The sequence below is a fragment of the Macaca nemestrina genome, chromosome 3 (genome assembly GCF_043159975.1).
Source record: "Macaca nemestrina isolate mMacNem1 chromosome 3, mMacNem.hap1, whole genome shotgun sequence".
NCBI classification, from domain to species: domain Eukaryota; kingdom Metazoa; phylum Chordata; class Mammalia; order Primates; family Cercopithecidae; genus Macaca; species Macaca nemestrina.
In genome coordinates this window covers 72,306,617-72,320,148 of record NC_092127.1, presented here as the reverse complement: position 1 = coordinate 72,320,148, position 13,532 = coordinate 72,306,617, and the positions used below count along the sequence as shown (strand labels likewise).

The following is a 13,532-nucleotide window of genomic DNA, read 5'->3' as shown; positions in this document are numbered from 1 at the left end:
TATTGTTATTATTCATGTTTTCACAGACTGGTTTGCAAACTCTTAATGATTAGCCATAAAGATAAATTTTGTGGAAGAAGGCAAGGTTTATTGGACTTCATCTGTTATCTAGCCATGTATCAGATATTTATCCATAATTTTATACTATAGCAAATTTTTTGTTATTTGTTTATTTTACTTCCATTTTCAGATTAGGACTCTATCTGTTGGCTATATAAAATTACTTCAAAAACAGTATTTTTGTAAGCTTTCAGTCCTATATAAAAGTAATTATACAAAAAAAAATTCAATCATGTTATAACTACGATCTATTTATTCGGAGCCTTTAAAGCATATTTTTTCATTATAACTACCCTTAGTAATTGAAATATTTCTTTATTGAAAAGGAATCATAAAACTATTCCTGTACAAATTACTTAAGTATTGTTATCTTAGTCAAAATAGCATATATAATTATTATATTATGTATTTATGTAATTATAATTCATTTTGTGGCAGCCCCTAAAATCTGTCTCTGCCCAAGAATACAGGCAGTGAAGAATTTCTGTCCTTTGTGCCTCCAAGAGTAATAAAACTTCTTTATTATAAGTCATCTTGAAACATATTCTTTGTCTAATTGAAAAACCTTAGTTTAGCTAATGAAAATGTTCTCATTAATTATCAAGAGAAACTATGTAAACATATTCATAAACAGAATAACAGCACTGGTTCAGTGTTATATTAATAGTATGTAATAAGGTGTGTAAGCAGCAATGTAAATTATGTGGTATGTAATAATTTTATACATTATAAAATGATATTAAACAGAGCATGCTAACATTTCTTCCCAATGATTAGTTTGGCAAGTTTGTCACAATTGCCCTGTCGTCTGCTCACCTACTGTTCATGACAGGTCTCTGACACCAACTCGTAATTGCTTGGGAAAAAAATCAGCATTTGGCCTTTACAGCCAAACTCAGCTAGACTTATAAATGAAAGTTACTGCTCCAGAGTTGATATTTTTTTCAAGGTCAGATAAACAAAATGTAATAAAATTTGATTGTAAGTAGAATGCGTAAGTGCATACCTGCATTGGAACCAAAACTCATAAAGCAGATATATGTCAAGCATGCCTCCAGAGTTATAAAAAATACACAGAGTTTGTTGGTTTATTTATAATATATCCACTATGGAAATAATTTCATATGGTTATCTTTGTAATTTTCCATTTACAAATGACAAATCTAATTACCACTTGAAAACTTCACCTCCCATTGGAAACATTGTATACTTTTCTTTAATGACATAGTCCTATAAAGATAATTTTTATTTATAATTTTAAGTTGTAAATTTTTTCTTTTATAAAAATGGATTTGTACTCACTTTGGCAGCACACATACCAAAATTGGAATGGTACAGAGAAGATTAGCATGGAGTCTGTGCAAGGATGACTCGCACATTCATGAAATGTTCAATATTTTCATGAAAATGGCCATGCTGCTCGAAGAAATTTATAGATTTGATGCTATTCTTCTTCATTATTTTTATCTTTTTTTCTTTATTCAACTTTCTGTGAAGTTAACTTTTTAAAATTTGATGTTTTAACTTATGGCCTACTGGTCATGCTTCAACTATATGTCAATTATGCTCTAGTTTCCACTTCAGATGCAACCTATAATTTTTATATGAAATATTCTTATCAATAATTGTAAGGTTCTAAATATTTTCAAACTTTTATCATGAATCCTTTTTTCTTTTTTAGTTATATAATTTCCTTTCTGTATTTTTACATAATAGATATTTAATATGTTTGTTTTTTTCATATTATTTTTGCTCAGATAAATTGCCAAGTACACTATTTTTCTTCACTTTGGAGCTTGCTGCTTGGCCTGACACATGGGCAAATTTCACAAATGTCACATTTGACTTGGAAAAACTTGGCTTTGTTTGCATTTGTGAGTGGGATATTCTACACATAATAAGCTACAAGATAAATGAAAAGTTTACTTCTTTTTGTTGGCTATGAATCTAGTCCTTCTATGTCTGACACTGGGGAGGGCAGTTGACTCATGACCTCTGCCGCTATCCTTCATCCACCACTGCATTTGTGCCAAAGCCGCAATTCCCCCGGAAGGCTTCCAGGCAATGCCTGACCTATTCCTGTATCATGTGGACTTCCTCTACTACACAACTTTGACTTGAGAACTGCATTGGTTTCCTAGGGCTGCTCTAACAATTATCAAAACGAGAGTGGCTTAAAACCATTGGAATTCATTCTAATCGATACTAGATGAAGAAGTCTGAAATAAGTCACACTGGACTGATATCAAGAAGTCATCAGAGCCGTTCTTACTCCAGAGGCTCTAGGAAAGAATCGTCCCTTGTTTATTCTAGCTTCTGGTGACTGCAGCACTTCTTGACACTCGTGGCTGCATCGCTCCAGTCTCAGCCTCATTGGTCATTTGCTTTCTCCTCTTGTGTGCGTGTCTTCTCCTTTTCCTGTCTTTGTGAAATCTCCTCCTCCTCTCTCTCAGGAGGTCACTTACTAATTTCATTATACAAGATAATACTTTTATCTTAACATCCCTAATTTAATCTCGTATTTTACCAAACAAAATTATATTCTTAGGCTCTGGTCACGAGGGCCTGATATCCTTAGGGCACTTTTTCAGCCGACGGCATGGGCTCCATTTTAGCATGGACACAATCTTCTTAAAGCTACACTTCAGTATTAAGGCAATGACTCTCCACTCCTTTCTTTATTCATTCCTTTCACAGTTGGCAGATATGCATTGCCATTCCAAGATTCCTCCGACTTACTTCCTTTACTCTTGCTAGTCATTTCCCTCTATTAATATTCTGCTGGTAGAGTATAGATTTTCTTAACCTTTACCATTGGCCAACTCAAGAACTGGCACAAAAAGCATGTTAGTGGTGTGGCCACAGTAGCAGAAATGGAGATTAGATACAGGCTGGGAGAATGGACTCCCACTTGAAATTAATTGTACTTCTCAAGACCTAGTCACTTAGCCACAAAGACAAATGCTGAGTAGCTAATATGGCATTATTAATTGAGTAAACAAACAAAAAAAGCTTGGTAATAAGTTGAATTCATTGGAAGTTTTCCAACTGAAACGTTTAACATTTAATTCTCATGACGATAGATATCTACTCTGGTTCAGGGTTTACAATTTCAGCCCACAAATGTTCAACCAACACTATTTTTCATCTGATTATCAAATTTCTAATTCACAGGTATGGAACCTCATACAATATAGCATCTAACCAGGGACCCACCTGACTGTGAAGAAAGAGCAATATGGTAATGATTTGCATACTGTCTGGAATCATAGACATTCAACAATTATTTGCTAAATTAATGAATTACATCTTTTTTACTCATGTAGTGTAATGTTATTAAGAGTGTTTATTGGCATAGAAAGTTAGACATAGCTCACTTTTGTTGACTCCAGGATTTATGCCATTTAATTCCCTATCTAAAAATGATTTTCCATTCTATAACTGAGAAAAAATGAGAACAAAGAGCTTATTTTAATTCCCTAATTCAAATAGTTATTAGATGAAAGGCAAGGTTTACAATACAAGTTTTTGGACTGTAAGACCTCTCCTTTTACGTAAAACTTCTTACAGAAAACTTCATGAGCCTTTATTAGGTAGAAATCGAGACCAAAGGGTAACATATGCAATTTGTGGTGAATTATTCCATTTAGAGATACTCTTTGAAAATTCAGACTTCTTCACTATGTTAGGAAAATTTTTAAATAATGGAACTGACACTAGTGACATTCCTAATATAACAAACAGAATCTTCAAGTGGAAATGAAAAAATATCATAAATAATTGCAAAAGAATTGTGATTATAAAGTTTTATAACTCTGGCCCACGTAATTGGTCTTAGGACAATATTATCTAAAAATAAAAACTTGATGTTGAAGAAGTTATAATATAGTATAATTTCCAAACTACTAAAATTATTTCATGTAGTCTAGAACATTTTTTCATGTAAATTTCTAATTTAACTATGCATTTTTGAAAAAGGCTAAAGAAGACTAAATTGTCAAGTGATCACATTGTTTTACCTAGTATTCTATCAGGTAGCATGTACTTACTACGCATTTAGATACTGTCTAAACATACCATAGTAGAGATAATGTTTCATAAATAAGCTAGACTGCCTCTTGTAGCACTATTCCTCTCCCAACAATGTTTCCCCAACTAGATTTATAATTATTTATTAGGTTGGTGCAAAAGTAATTGCAGTTTTTGCCATTAAAAGTAATGTAATAAAAATATAAATAATATAAGTAATACAAAATACAAAATAAAATATAAATAAATATAAACAAATAATATAAATATATAAATAAAATATAAAAATATAATAATGCAATAAAGTAATAAAAGTTAGGTTAATGAGTTTAAACATTGTCTTTACCACAGAACATTTCAGAGTCTATAAAATAAGAGTATGTGTATATATGTGTGTGTACATACACATTTAGATATACAATTGTAAGTATATCTATAAATATAAGTATATAACTATAAAATTATATGACCATATGTATTACATATAGTAATAATGAATAATACAATTTACAAATAAATTCCATAAAGTAATATTTGTACTGGCCATTTAGAAGACAAAAGGTCAAAATGAGTTGTAATTTTAAAACACTAATTTATATACTTTATGTTTTATATTTTGTATTTTTATAATGATAAAATAGTCAGTTAAACAAAATACTTTCATTTTATAAAGGAAAAATATCTTCCCTAAACATGTTTTATGTAAAACTACTATGTGTGCTTCTTAGCCTCTTTCCTGCCGTCGATGTTCTGATCTACCAGGATGTTTGTTTGGTATTTATAAATTTAGGTTGCACTTTCTCTATCTGCAAGTATTTTTAGAGCAATTATAGGCACAGTCCTCTTCTCTCTTCTAAGATGTTCTTAGACTGTCCTTGCTCAACAAAAACATGTTTGGTAGCAACCATCAGGCAGTTTCCCAGCAAGTTCTGTAGCTCTCAGGTGGCCATGTACCTTGCCAAGAGCAGCAGGTGACCCACTGTTGCCCATACTCCAGAGAATTCTGCCAGCAGCCCAGTGCACAAATTCTTGGTCATCCAGTGACTGAAGCCTCTCCTTCTCCGGTGACTTCTGAATCTTAGACTTGATGGGGCCTCTTCCAAATTTATTCCACTCCATTGTACTCTTTGTCAGAGCTAGAGCTAGTGGCTGTCCCCTACATTTGTAATCCTTGCATTTCTTAGCGTTTTTGATGTCCCTGTACATAGTCAGTCTCCTTTTACTAATTAACAATCCCTATTTTTAAATTATTTTTTTTCTGATTTCAGCCTGGACCACAACTACTACAAAATTGAACATAGTTGTTCAATATTGTTAAATTCTTCTCTACTTGAATTCTTAGGCAAGCATTCAAATACAAATTTTTATCACTGAGACCATTTGCTGGCTGTCATAGCAGAAATTAATTATTGAATGGGGATTATTTGAAGAACCACTAGTTTCCTTCATCTATAAGACTAATCCTCTGTCATTTTCATGATCAGCACACCAACACTTTCTTGCATGTCATGTACTATTATATGACATATGGTATACGACACCAGTATTTCAGATTGACTGCAAGTTTGTTTCAACTGTGTTTTAATATCAGTTAAAAACACCAAAAGAGAATTCAAGATAGTTGTGAGCTGTTCATTTCCCTTGTTACGTGGTAAGGTAGGAGATTGGGGAAAGATACTTGGAAAAAGGGAAGCATACAATCTTCTGGGCCACCTTGACACTTAGGTGCAAAACAATTTGAGAACAATTTACAGAAGAATTTTGATACTCCTATAACAGAATATATGTCTTCTATGTGAATTCTGAGTTCTAAAAAATCTCAAAATAATCAGGGCTTATTGAAAAAATAAGGTTGAGCCAATCTACTTGAACCTACCACAACTCAGAAATAAAAAATAAACACACACACACACACACACATACAAATTACCAAGGGCAACAACAACAAAAACACTGAGAAGTCTGAGAAGTAACTCCGTTAGCTAAGGTAGGAAGCTCACTATAGCTATAGATTTCCTATAAGGATAGAAAAAAATATGCCCTCCAAAATGAGAAATAAAGTAGAAACACTAGCTTGCGGACCCTGAGATAATGCAGATGTAACTGTGCCTCTAAGCACTAGAAGAAGTATCAACAAGCTAGGAGCCTAGAACTATTCCAAGGCTAGGGATGTGCACCTTTAAGGATAATCTGTTACAGGCATTCATTTTATGATGTTTTTGTAAAGAAATAAAATAAGGATTATCTCTGAGCAGTAGCCAAGCTTTCTCCTTTTCTGCTAAATATTTTTAGTTTCATTTATGATAATCTGGCTCTCTTTATTATACAAAATAGTTCGTATTCCAATATATGTCCACTTCATTCAACATAATTTCCCCATTTTTCAATTGCTAATAAGTTAATTGGTATTTTAGAAACATGGCGAAATGTAATATATATGAAAGTTGAACACCTAGAAATTGAATTCCTCAAAATTCTCTGCTTAGTTACCTTTTTGAAAGCTTTGCATTATTCCTAGAGATACTCATACGTCAGTTGGAAGTCTAATGGCTTATATTATTGGTACTATATCATTCTATATACTGTGAGGGAAGACTCATGGCAGAAATTTATATGGACCATAAATGCAAAGCTTGATATATAAACCATACGGATAGGACAAATATGTTAACCATGTTTCTTTGTCTTTAACTAATTAAAAGATTACAACAATAATCTTCCATTTAAAGTATAATAAATATATTGTATCCCATGGATTTTGTGCAATTTTTTGAGATGAAAGAATGGAAGAAGGAGGGAAGGATTTAAAGGATGAAAAATTTTACAGTTTGTCTCTTTCTCTCTTGAATTTTTTTTTTTAAATCAGAATTCCCAACTCTTAGAATACCTATAAACTAAAATGTATATAGACATAATTATTTTTTAAATGAATATGGGGTATGGAAAATCATATATACACTAGTTGTAACAGAAAACATTTGAGATATGAGTAACTTCATCAGGTTTATTTTAGTTACTTCCAAAATAATGGAAAAGGAAATCTCTTAGGAGTTGCTCTTGGAAATATTCTATGATTTTTGACAATCTGTAGAACACATCAGAATGAACTAATTATGTGTGGGATTAAAGAGTCCCACATTCACTATAAAAAGCCAGTCCTTATTAAAATATCAAAACTAATAAGCCAGTTAAAATTGACATTTAATAATAAAATGCCATCAATCCCTACTATAGACGATTGTGATTCTAGGGTTGTAACATATCTGGATAACTTCCTTATAAATCATTTTAATCACTGGAGAATTAATTTTTAAATAAAACTTTTAGACGCAAGATTGATTATATCATCATTTATTTGAACGTACTCTTGAATAGTCTTTGTATTTATGAAAATTATATATGTTACATTATGAACAATTTTATTTATTGTGTATGCTGTCTCTCCAAGAGGGAAATAGAATGTGTGTCTAACATTAATGGTAACCCCAGTAACAGCTTGGAGATATATTTATTACAATATTATAAAATTAACTCAGTGTCCTGAACAAGACAGAAATGTGGTACTTGGATTCTTTCAAACGTCTACCTAAAATTAAGCATACATTCCAGTCACATTAGAAAAACATTAAAAACTAAGTCAGAAAAACCTAAGAAAGTACAATTAAACATATATCACAACTGAGTGAGAAAGTGAGAACTCTCTAGGCAGCCTATGTCTTCAACCTAATTTTCATTTTTATTTATATTTTTTATTTTGTGTGCTTTTTTTCTAATTCATCTAATCATTTGGATTAAAAAGGCTACATAACAAATGAGCTATTCAACTAGAAGGCATCACAATATTCACATCAAAAACCTGGTTTTATTGAATGACTAGCTACTGGATATATTTATTGATTAACAATGTTAAGACTCGCCCAAAAACTCCTGCTTCTCAGTTAAAGCTTTTATTTGGTAAATATGTATACAGTGGTATGACCATTAATAAAATGTATGATGTAATAACAATGTACAATTTATTTTTAAAATTGTAATCAACAAATACAGATCGTATGTATTTATTATGTACATGTTGTTGTGAAATAAATACACTGTGAAATAGCAAAATCGAGCTAATTAAGATGCATTTTCTCACTTATTTTTGTGGTGAGAACACTTAAAATTATTTTCTTAGCAATTTTCATAATACAACACATTTTTATTAACTATAGTCACCATATTGTACAATACGTCTCCTGAATTTCTTCCTTCTATCGCACTGAACTTTTTTATATTTTGGCCCACATCTCATCAGTCTCCTTCCTCTCCCCTAACTCCTAGTAACCACCATTCTACTCTCTACTTGTATGAGTTCAACTTTTTTACACTACATGTATTAATGAGACCATGTGGTATTTGCCTTTCTGTGCCTGTCTCATGTCTCTCAACATAATGTCTGCCATGTTCATCCACATTGTCATACGTGACAGACCTTTTTTCTTCTTTAAGGCTGAGTAGTATTCAACTGTGTATATATAATACATTTATTTTATCCATTTATTTGTTCATAGATACTTAATTTGATTACATATCTTGGCTACCATGAGTAATATGGTCATGAACATGGAAATCCTTCTAACTCCTTGACATACTGATTTCAATTTCTTTAAATATATACCCTGTAGTGGGATTGCTAGATCTTATGGCAGTCCTATCTTCAGTATTTTGAGAAAGCTCCATACCATTTTCCATAATGGCTGTATTAATTTGCATTCCCACTAAGAGTATGCAAGTTTTCTCTTTTCTTTGCATGGTTGCTGTTTGCCATCTTTTGCCTTTTTGAGAAAAATCATTCTAACAGGTAAAAGTGCTATCTCATTTTGGATTTAATTTTCAGTTATCTGTTAATTAGTGATGTGGAGTATCTTTACATAACCATGTTGGTCATTTGTATGTCTCATTTTGGGAAATGTCTATTGAGTTCCTTTGCTCATTTTTAGAATCTGGTTATTTGTGTTCTTGTTATTGGATTATTTGAGCTCCTTATGTATATTTGGATATTAATGCCTTATCAGATGTATAGTAGGCACATTTTTTTTCCATTCCATAGGCTGTGTCTTCACTCTGTTAATTTTTGCTTTTGTTATGGAGAACTTCTTAATTTGATGTAATTTAATTTTTTCAATTTTTCTTTTGATGCCTGTGTTTTTGAGGTCTTATTCAAAATATACTTGCACATCCCAGTTTTTTGAAGTGTTTCCCTTAAGTTTTCTTCTGGTGGTTTCATAATTTCAGGCTTTACATTTAACCATTTAATTCATTTTTATTTGATTTTCACATATGGTAAGAAATAGGGGTCTAGTTTAATTTTTATCCATGTGGATATCCAGTTTTTCCAACACCATTTGTTAAAGAAACTTCTTTTGCCAATATGTGTTTTGAGTGCCTTTGTCAAAAGTTAGTTGTAAATGCATGGATGTATTTCTGCATTCTCTATTCTGTCCCATTGGTTTATGTGTCTGTTTTTACACCAAATAACATGTTGTTTTGGTAACTATAGCTCTGTAGTATATTTTAAAATTAGGTAATGTGATGACTCCAGCTTTGTTCTTTTTGCTGAAGATTGCTTTGGCTATCTAAAGGTTTGTTTTGTTTTGTTTTGTTTTGTTTTGTTTTGTTTTACTTTTCCATAGGAATTTTAAGATTCATATGTAGCCATCAAAAAGAATGAGATCATATTCTTTGCAGCAACATAGATGGAGCTGGAGGCCAAAATCCTAAGTAAATTTATGCAAGAACAGAAAACCAAATACCATATGTTCTCACATATAAGTGCGATTTAAACATTGAGCACATATGCATATAAATATGAGTACAACAGACACTGCAGACTCCTAGAGTGTGGAAGGAGGGAGGGCTTGGTTAAAAGACTACTTATTGGGTACTATGCTTACTACCTGGGTGACAGGATGTGTACTCCAAACCTCAGCATTATGCTATATTTCCATGTAACAAATGTGCTCGTGTAGCCCCTGTATCTAAAATAAAAGTGAGAAAAAAAGCTTACATTTATACCAAAATATTTTAAAATGATAACAACTTTCATTACAAAGAAAATAAGCAAGTAAACACAACTAAAAATCTCTACACTTTAACTCCATTCGCCCACGTGCATTTTGACTTTTTGATGTTTCAATTTATATCTTATTATTTTGCTTATCTTGGGTGTATCCTGCTGGAGCAGCACATTGTTGTAGTTATTACCATTTTTAACCATTTTGTTTTTTAGTATTTTACCTAAAGATATGAGTGGTTTACACATCAAAACTCATCTGCAATTCATACAGTACATCCACTGTATTTTTCAGCTATAGGCTTTCTGTTTGATTTTTTTAACCATTATTTATTTTATTATTATTATTATTATACTTTAAGTTCTAGGGTACATGTGCACAATGTACAGGTTTGTTACATATGTATACATGTGCTATGTTGATGTGCTGCACTCATTAACTCGTCATTTACATTAGGTATATCTCCTAATGCTCTCTCTCCCTTAAACTATTATTTCAATCTCTTTGTTAAATTCCTGTGATAAATTTTTGAATGGCTTCTTTATGTTTTCTTGCAGTTTGTTTAGATTCCTAAAAAGAGCTATTATGAATTCTCTGTTTCAGACATCAGGCGTATCTCACTCCAGGGTTTGTCATTGGTACCCTATTTAGTCATTTTGGTAAGATCGAATTTCCCTGAATGGCCTTAATGTTTGTGAACATACATCAGTGTCTGGGTGTTAAATAATTAGTTATTTGGTCCAGTCTTTACTGTCTGACCTTGTTTGTACATATCCTTCTTCAGATGACCTTCCAAGAATTCAAAGGCAACTGACTATTGAATTCCCAAAGCCCCTGGTCACTGCAACCATTTCAGCACTAGAGTGTACCCTAAGTCCAGGTTCACTGTGCCATTATTGCACATTCCGAGTTTCTCTGCCCTAATGGTTCTGGGGGAGGCCAAGGAGAGTTCCATGGGTTCCCAGGCAAAGTCCCTGTCCTGTCTCATTTTTCACTTTTATCCCTCAGTAAGAGTCTCTCTCTGTTCTTCAGTATTTGGAGTTAAAGGAGGGGTAACAGATAATCCTGAGGCCACTATAGCTGATACCATGCTGTATCAACCCTAGGGCTTATATAAAGCCTGCAACCACTATGGCCTTACTGTTACTGATATTTATGTAGGGCCCATGGTTGCTTTACTCAGCTGGTGGTGAAGCAGGTTGGGACTCCATTGCATCCTGCCAGAGGAGCAGATTCTCTTCCATTTTGGGGTGGGTCTAGAATCTGTCCTCGAGCACCAGCCTGAAATCAATGTCATAGAGTAGTGTCCCATGCTGTGTTTTATTGTAGTGAGGCTGGTGCTGAGTTTCAGATAAGTGTCTGCACTCCCCTTTTTCCTCTCCCTTCTCCAAGAAGACAGATTATCACTCTCACTGCACAGCCTGGTGTTGGGGTAGGGGTGGTATAGGCAATGTAAGACTGTCTTTTCTACTCTCTTTATTGTGTCTTTTCTTGTTATTATGCTTAAACCATATCTTGTGATCTTTTACTTGGTTTCTTTAGTTTTTGAGATGATATTTTCTTGCATAAATAGTTGTTTGAATTGATGTTCCTGAGAGAATTGTCACTAGAAGGTTTTATTCTACAATCTTGTTCTGTCTTCACCCTACCACTTTAATAACATCTTTACCCAAATTAGTTTTTCTTCTTTTGGATAACACCACACTTTCTCTGCCTATGTCTTCATAAAAAGTTCTTGAAAGAGTTGGCTCCATCTGATGTCTTCCATGTACATTTTCCCATGCTCTTGGATCCTTTGTCTAAACAAGCTTTAACTACATGGTTTCACCAAATTTGCTCCTGTCAATCTCATCAAAGACTAATATATAACATATGGGTCATCGCCATTCTTATTACATCCCCCTCCCCCCCTACTTCTAGCTCACCACATTTTTTCTCCGTTTGTCTTGCCTATTCAGTTTCTACACTCTCAGACTTGTTATACTTATTATATGTGTAATTCCAGGATTCATTCCTCTTTGTTCTTTCTCCCTTGAAGATTTCCTCAAACTTATATCTCCAAGATATGGCTTATCTCCTCACCTCTGGATTTTTTTTAATGATAATAAACGCCCAGCACAGGTTCATGGAGGTACAATTAAAATATCAAAATTAACATATCTACAACTTGTCTCCTTTTAAAAGTGTCTATTCATGCTGTTGGGATGAATAGACATGTTAAATTTTCTTGAGGTGTTTGGGTGCCCTGCATATTATGGAACAAGACATAAGTCCTGTACCAGATGCATAGTTTGCCAATATATTTTCTCTCACTCTGCAGGTTAGCTGTTCATTCTGTGGTTATTTCCTTTGCCTGTGAAGAACTTTTTTAGTTTAATGAAGTTCCATTTGTCTGGTTTTTGTTGATGTTGTTGTTGCCTATGCTTTTGAGTTCTTAATCATTAATTCTTTGCCTAGACCAATGTCCAGAAGTGTTTTCCTGAGGTTTTTCTTCTAGTATTTGTATAGCTTCAGATCTTACATTTAAGTCTTTAATCCATTTTAAATTGATTTTTTTATATATATATGGTGAGAGACAGGGGTCCAGTTTCATTCTTCTGCATATGACAATTCATTTTTTCCAGCACCATTTATTAAAAAGTGTGTCCTTTTCCCAGTGTAAGGTTTTCTCAACTTTGTCAAAAATCATTTGGCTATGGTTAAATGGCTTTATTTTGGGGTTTTCTGTTATGTTTCTTTGGTATATGTGTCTAATTTCATACCTGTAGTATGCTGTTTTGGTAAATATTGCCTTGTAGAATATTTTGAGGTCAGGTAATGTAACACTTCCAGCTTTGTTCTTTTTGCTTAGGATTATTTTGGCTATTTGGGCTCTTTTTTGGTTTCATTTGAATTTTAGGACTAGTTTTCCTAATTCTGTGAAAAATGACACTAGTTTTTTGCTGGGGATTGCATTGAATCTGCAGATTGCTTTGGGCAGTATGGTCATTTTAACAATATTAATACTTCTGATCCATGAGCATATGATGTTTTTATATTGATTGTGTCATCTACAATTTTTATCATCAGTGTTTTGTAGTTTTTCTTGTACAGATCTTTCATATTATTGGTTAAATATATTCCCACATATTTCTTTCTTTGCAGCTATTGTAAATGAGATTGCCTTTTTGATTTTGTTCTCAGCTTGGTCATTATTGATGTGTACAAATGTTACTGATTTTTGTACATCAATTTTGTATCATGAATCTCTTCTTAAGTCATTTATCAAACCAAAAAATTTGTATAAAATCTTTAGAGTTTTTTAGATATGAAATCATATGATTAACTGTTCTTAAAAATACTCTTATTCTGATATGTCTGCATAAGCACATAAAGAAGGGACCTAGTGCA

At 32.7% G+C, this 13,532-nt stretch overlaps 1 non-coding gene across 1 annotated transcript; it reads left to right on the top strand.

Annotated features, from left to right (window-relative positions):
* Positions 1–1,354: 1,354 nt before the first annotated feature.
* LOC112427485 (U6 spliceosomal RNA) lies at positions 1,355–1,461 on the top strand. The gene has a single exon (XR_003019078.2). It is a non-coding gene; the product is annotated as a U6 spliceosomal RNA (small nuclear RNA).
* The last annotated feature ends 12,071 nt before the right edge of the window (positions 1,462–13,532 follow it).